Consider the following 7244-nt stretch of genomic DNA (forward strand, 5'->3'; position numbering starts at 1 on the left):
GTGCCACCCGAGGCTGTGGACCAGCAGAGGGCAAAATTTGGAAAATGGTAGTTTCAGTTGACTTTGCCATTACTCTCCTTGGCTGAGTTTGGCATGCTCTTTCCTAGCAGGAGAAGGCATTCATAGAGAAAGGTGGATTTGATGTGTGCCAGCATAGTGTGTGCTGAGGAAATGACAAGGTGGAGACCAGAGTGGGATCCTCAGACCCAGGCTAGGCCTCTGGCAGGTAGGTTTCAATGTTTTCTGCCCATTCCCTTAGGCCGGGTTTTTCCATACCATGTATCAGCTGAATTAGTATTCTCTGCAGAGGCTTCCATCTGCCCCCAAGGTTCATGAGGCCAGGGTCTTCCTGTGGTGTAGCTCCCCCAAACAGTCACTACTATCAAGACCTTCCAGATAGACTAACTTCTCTTCTTTGCCCATGAGCAAGCAGTACAGCCAGAGACTTCCCCCATTTCTTCTCTAGTCTCTCTCAAGCACTCCAAGTTGTGATGTGTCTCAGGGGTAGAATGAACACAAACAGAGAGAGACAAGAGATGCTGAGTGAGGATCCCTTGGCTACTGATATCCTCAGGAAACTAGAAAACAGGTACCTGGCCTGCTCTTCTATTTCCCTGAGCCTGTCTACACCAGAGGTTCCCATCAGCCTTTATAGCCTTTCCAAAGGTGTGCTGAAATTCTGTGGCCACAGCCTGAGGTGGCTACTAAGTGTCATAGGTCACAAAGGAGGGCCTTGTGTCATCGGCCAGGTGGGCCAGATCTCTAACATTGGCTCAGTACTTGTGACCAGGCCCCTCAGAATCTCAGCCCACTGTTCCAGTGGGTGTCTCCATGGTGATGGTGAACAAGCCGTAGCCCCACTTACCCGGCCTCCACCTGGCCTAGTGGCCAGACCCAGACCTCTGTGTTGATAAAAATTAATGTCTGCCAGGGCCCATGTGTCACCATCTAGGAAAAAGGATTCAGGTCCTTACCTGGGGCACAAGACAGCCAAGGTCAGCTTGTGCATAGAACTCTAGTGACTTGACACACTGCTGCCAGTGAGAGATGGTGACCTCCACATTCACATATCCCCTGGTGGCAGATTGATAGTGACGGGAGGGGAAATATGGCTAGAGAACACACATTCAGGGAGGCACCGGCCAAAGGCCAGGGACAGTACTAGACGCCGAGGAGCTGAGTGGTGAGCCAGTCTAGGCCCCAAGGCTAGAGATCATCTATGTCCCCACATCCAGAAACCACTGGACTGCTGGAGGCAGGACTGCCAGGATTTCGGCCTTGTCTTCAGAGGACAGCCACATACACATTGTTCCACTGAAGGCAGTGGACATGTAGGCAGCAAAATTTGGCAAATGGTAGTTTCATTTCATTTGGGGAATACTGCCTTTCACTGAGTGGCATGATATTTTTCCTAGTAGGATAAGGCATTCACGGAGAAAGGCAGAATTAAGTGTGCTGGCAAGGTGTGTACTTACGAGGTGACGAGGTTGAGACCAGGTTGGGATCTTTAGTCCCAGGAGTGGCCCTTGGCAGATATGGATGAATGTTATCTGCCCATTTCACTTGGTGGGGTTTTTCGCTGTACAAAGGATCAGCGGAATTACTTGTCACCAGAGAGCCTTGCATCTGCCCCCAAGAACTGCCTGGCCAGAGTCCACCCGTGGTATATTTCCCGTGTCAGTCAACAGTGTCTAAGACCATCCAGATATACCACCTGCTATCCTCTGCCCATGGGGAACCAGAAGCCTTCCCCCTTTTCTCCAGGCTCCCTCTCAGGCACTCGTACTTGTGATGTTTCTCAGGGGTTTAATGAAGAGATCTCGCTAAATGAACACATACAGAGAGAGAAAATAGATGCTGAGTAAGGAAGCTTTGCCTACTGATATCCTCAAGTAAGTGGAAAAGAGGTACTAGTCCTGCTTTCCCAGTGTCTTGAACCTGTCCACATCAGGGGTTGCCACATGTAAAGATATTCCCTAGGCGTGCTGAATTCCTGTGGCCAAAACCAGAAGAGGCCGTTGAGTGTCAACGGACAAAATGGAGGACTCTGTGGAACTGGCCAGTTAGGCCAGATGTCTCCTTTTGGCTCAGTGTTTGTGACCCACCCCATCAGAAGTTTCTCACAGTCTTCAGGTAGCTCTCTCCACGGTGATTGGGAAAGAAGCGTTAGACCCACACACTCGGCCTTCACCTGGCCTACCTGGCCTGTTGACCCTCACCCAGACCCTTGTGTTGATGAAAAGAAATAATGCCCACCAGTGCCCAAGCGTCATTATTTCCTTTGAAGGATTAGGTCCCTTGCCTGGGGCAGAATACTGTCTAGGTCACCCTGAACCTAGACACCAAGTGAAATGTGTCACTGCTGCCAGTGATAGATGTTGATTTCCATGCTCATGTATCTGCTGGTGGCAGATTCACAGTGGTCACAGGAGAAATGTAGTTAAAGAGCACACATTCAAGGGGGCACAGGCCAAAGACCGGGGAAAATTCCAGACATCGGGGAGCTCAAGTGGGAGCCAGTCTAGGGCCCAGGGCACCCTCCTGTATGTGGCAAACAGATCATCCATATCCTCACATCCACAAACACTGGAATACCGGGGCCCTGGCTGCCAGGATTTCGGCTTAGTCCTCGGAGACCTGACGCATATATTGTGTGCCACCAGAGGCTATAGACCAGCAGAAGGCAAAATTTTGAAAATGGTAGTTTGTTGACTTTGCCTGTAATCTCCTTGACTAAATTTGGCATGCTGTGTTTCCTAGCAGGAGAAGGCATTCATGGAGAAAGATGGATTTGATGTGTGCAGTCAAGGTGTGTGCTGAGAAGATGACAAGTTAGAGAGCAGGGCGAGATCTTCAGACCCAGGTTTTCCCTGTGGCACGTAGGTTTCAATGTTTTCTACCCATTGCCCTAGGCTGGTTTTTCCATACCATGTATCAGCTGAATTAATACTCTCCGCAGAGTCTTTCTCCTGCCCGCAAGCTTCACCAGACCACGGTCTTCCTGTGGTATAGCTCCCCCCAAACAATCACTACTATCAAGACCTTCCAGATAGACTATCTGCTCTTCTCTGCCCATGGGCAACCAGTACAGCCAGAGACCTTCCCTCTTTCATCTCTAGTGTCTGTCAGGCACTCCAAGTTGTGATGTGTCTCAGGGGAATAATGAAGAGATTTTGTAGAATGAACACATACAGAGAGAGACAGAGAGGAGAGAGATGCTGAGTGGGGATACCTTGCCTACTGATATTCTTGGGAAAGTGGAAAACAGTTACCTGGCCTGCTCTCCCAATGCCCTGAAACTGTCCTCACCAGGGGCTCCCATCTGCTTGCATATGCTTTCCCAGGGTATGCTGAAATCCTGTGGCCACAGCCAGAGGTGGCCACTAAGAGTCATAGGTCACAGTGGAGGGCCCGGTGTTGTTGGCCAGGTGGGCCAGATCTTTGCCATTGACTCAGTACTTGTGACCCAGCCCCTCAGAAGCTTTGCCACTCTTCCAGTGGCTGTCTACATGGCGATGGTAAACAAGCCTTAGGCCCGACCACCCGAACTTCACTTAGCCTACCTGGCCCATTGACCCTCACCCAGACCTCTGTGTTGAGAAAAATAAAGGTCCACCAGTGCCCAAGTGTCACCATCTGGGATAAAAGATTCTGGCCTTTGCCTGGGGCAGAAGACAGCCAAGGTCAGTTTGTGCCTAGAGCTCCAGTGACTTGTGACACTGCTGCCAGTGATAGATGGTGACTTCCACACTCACATATCCCCTGGTGGCAGAATGATAGTGACGGGAGGGAAAATATGGCAAGAGAGCACACATTCAGTTCGGCACCAGCCAAAGCCCAGGGGTAGTGCTGGATGTCATCCTACCTGGCCCATTGACCCTCACCCAGACCTCTGTGTTGAGAAAAATAAAGGTCCACCAGTGCCCAAGTGTCACCATCTGGGATAAAAGATTCTGGCCTTTGCCTGGGCAGAAGACAGCCAAGGTCAGTTTGTGCCTAGAGCTCCAGTGACTTGTGACACTGCTGCCAGTGATAGATGGTGACTTCCACACTCACATATCTCCTGGTGGCAGAATGATAGTGACGGGAGGGGAAATATGGCAAGAGAGCACACATTCAGTTCGGCACCGGCCAAAGCCCAGGGGTAGTGCTGGATGTCATGGACCTGAATGGCAAGCCAATCTAGGGCCCAAAGCTCCCTCCTGTCTGTGGCAAACAGGTCATCCATGTCCCCACATTCAAAAATCACTGGACCGGGGCCCTGGCTGCCAGAATTTCAGCCTTGTCTTCAGAGGCCGGCCACATACACAGCTTTCTACCGGAGGCAGAGGAGGTGTAGACAGCAAAAATTTGAAAGTGGCAGTTGCATTTGATTTTCCTGGTACTGCCCTTGGCTGACTGGCATGCTTTTGTTCCTAGTAGGATAAGGCATTCACAGAGTAAGGCAGAATTATGCGTGCAGGAAAGGTGTATGCTGAGAAGGTGATGAGTTTAAGACCAGGTTGAGCTCTTTAGTCCCAGGAGAGGCCCCTGGCAGGTATGGGTCAATGTTATCCACCCACTCCACTTGGCGGGGTTTTTTGCCATACAAAGGATCAGTGGAATTACTTGTTGCCAGAGAGGCTTTCATCTGCCCGTAAGCTCCACCTGGCCAGGGTCCGCCCATGGTATATTTCCCTTGTCAATCAACAGTATTTAAGACCAGCCAGATAGACTACCTGCTATTCTCTGCACATGGAGAACCCATACAGCCAGAAGCCTCGCCCCTTTCATCTGCAGGCTCTCTCTCAGGCACTTGTACTTGTGATGTTTCTCAAGGGTAGAATGAAGATTTTTCTCCTAATGAACACTTTGAGAGATGGACCATAGATGCTGAGTAAGGGCGCCTTGCCTACTGATATCCTAGAAAAAAAAGAAAAAAAATTCTTTTTTTTTTTTTCTAGGATATCAGTAAGAGGCACCTGCCTGTTCTCCCAGTATGTTGGAACTGCCCACATCAGGGGTTGCTACCTATGAAGATATTCTCTAGGTGTGCTCAATTCCTGTGGCCAAAGCCAGAAGAGGCTGTTGAGTGTCCATGGGCACAATGGAGGACTCTGCAGAACTTGCCAGTCAGGCCAGGCCTCTCTTATTGGCTCAGTGCTTGTGACCCGTCCTATCAGAAGTCCCACCCAGTCTTCTGGTGGCTGTCTCCACCATGATTGGGAAACAAGCCTTAGCCCTTGCACTCGGCCTTCACCTGACCTACCTGGCCTGTTGACCTGCACCCAGACCCCTGTGTTGATGAAAAAAATGATGTCTGCCAGTGTCTACGTGTCATCATTTCGTTTGAAGGATTAGGGCCCTTGACCAGGGCAGAAGACATCCAAGGTCAACCTGAGCCTAGATACCTCATGACCAGTGACACTGCCTCAGTGATAGATGTTGACTTCCACACTCACATATCTGCTGGTAGCAGATTCAGTGTGGTCGGAGTAGAAATGTACCTAGAGAGCACACTTTCAAGGCCGCTTGGGCCAAAGGTCAGTTAAAATAGTAGACATTGTGCAGTTCAAGTGAGAGCCAGTCTAGGGCCCAGGGCTCCCTCCTGTACATAGCAAAAAAGTCATCCATATACCCACATCCACAGACTTGACTACTGGGACCCTTGCTGCCAGGATTAGGCCTTGTCTTGGGAAACCTAACGCATATGCAGAGTGCCTCTGGAGGCTGTAGACAATCAGATGGCAAAGTTTTGAAAATGCTTGTTTCACCTGACTTTGCCTGTACTCTCCTGTGACTGAGTGACATGCTGTGTTTCCTAGTGGGAGAAGGCATTCATGCAGAAAGCCGGATTTGATGTGTGAAGGCAAGGTGTGTGCTGAGAAGATGACAAGGTGGAGACCAGGGTGGGATCTTCAGACCCAGGAAAGGCCTCTGGCTTGTATGGGTCATCATTTCCTGCCAGTTCTCCTTGCCGGGGTATTTCCATACAAAGGAACAGCAGAACTCGTATCTCTGGAGAGGCTTCCATATTTCAGCAAGCTTCACCTGGCCAGGGTCCTCCCGTGGTTTAGCTCCCCCATCAATCACTAGCATCTAGTCCTTCTGGATAGACTATTTGCTCTCTCTGCCCATGGGCAAGCAGTACAGACAGAGGCCTCCCCCTTTTGTCTCTAGGTTCTCTCTCAGCCACTCCAAATTGTGATGTGTCTCAGGGGTAGAATGAAGAGATTTCACAGAATGAACACCTACAGAGGGAGGCAAGAGATGAGTGGGGATACCTTGCCTACTGATATCAAGAAAGTATAAAACAAGTCCCTGGCCTGCTCTCCCAATTCCCTGAACCTCTCCACATTAGGGGCTCCCATCTGCCTGTGTAGCCATTCCCAGGGTGTGCTGAAAATCCTGTGGCCACGGCCAGAGGTGGTCACTAAGCATCACAGGTCAAAATGGAGGGCCCTGTGTCATCCACTAGGGGGGCCAACCTCTCCCATTGGCTCAGTACTTATGAGCTGGCCCATCAGAAGCTCCACCAGTCTTCTGGTGGCTGTCTTCACTGTGAAGAAAAACAAGCCTTAGCTCCACCCACACAGGCTTCACTTAGCCTGCATGTCCTGATGGTCCTTACCCAGATCCCTGTGTTGATCAGAATTAATGTTCACCAGGGCACAGGTGTCATCATCTGGAATAAAGGATTTGGGCCCTTGCCTGGGGCAGAAGACAGCCAGGGTCCACTTGTGCCTAGATCTCTAGTGACTTGTGACACTGCTGCCAGTGATAGATGGTGACTTCCACACTCACATATCCCCTGGTTTCAGAATAATAGTGTAGGGAGGAGAAATATCGCTAGAGATCACACGTTCAATGTGGCACCGGCCAAAGGTCAGGGACAGGAATGGAAGTCGTGGAGCTGAATGGCAAGCCAATCTAGGGCCCAAGGCACCCTCGTGTATGTGGCAAACAGGTCATCTATGTCCCCACATCCAGACAGCACTGGACTGCTGGGACCCTGGCTGCCAGGATTTCGGCCTTGTCTTCGGAGGTCGGCCGCATACTCACTGTCCACTGGAGGCAGGAGACATGTAGACAGTAAACATTTAAAAATGGCAGTTTCACTTAATTTTACCGGTACTGCCATGTACTGAGTGGCGTGCTTTTTTTCCTAGTACGATAAGGCATTCACAGAGAAAGGCAGAATTATATGTGCAGGCAAGTTGTGCACTGAGAAGGTGATGAGGCTGAGACCAGACTGGGATTTTTAG

The sequence above is a fragment of the Elephas maximus genome, chromosome 24 (assembly GCF_024166365.1).
Source record: "Elephas maximus indicus isolate mEleMax1 chromosome 24, mEleMax1 primary haplotype, whole genome shotgun sequence".
Taxonomy (NCBI): Eukaryota; Metazoa; Chordata; class Mammalia; order Proboscidea; family Elephantidae; genus Elephas; species Elephas maximus.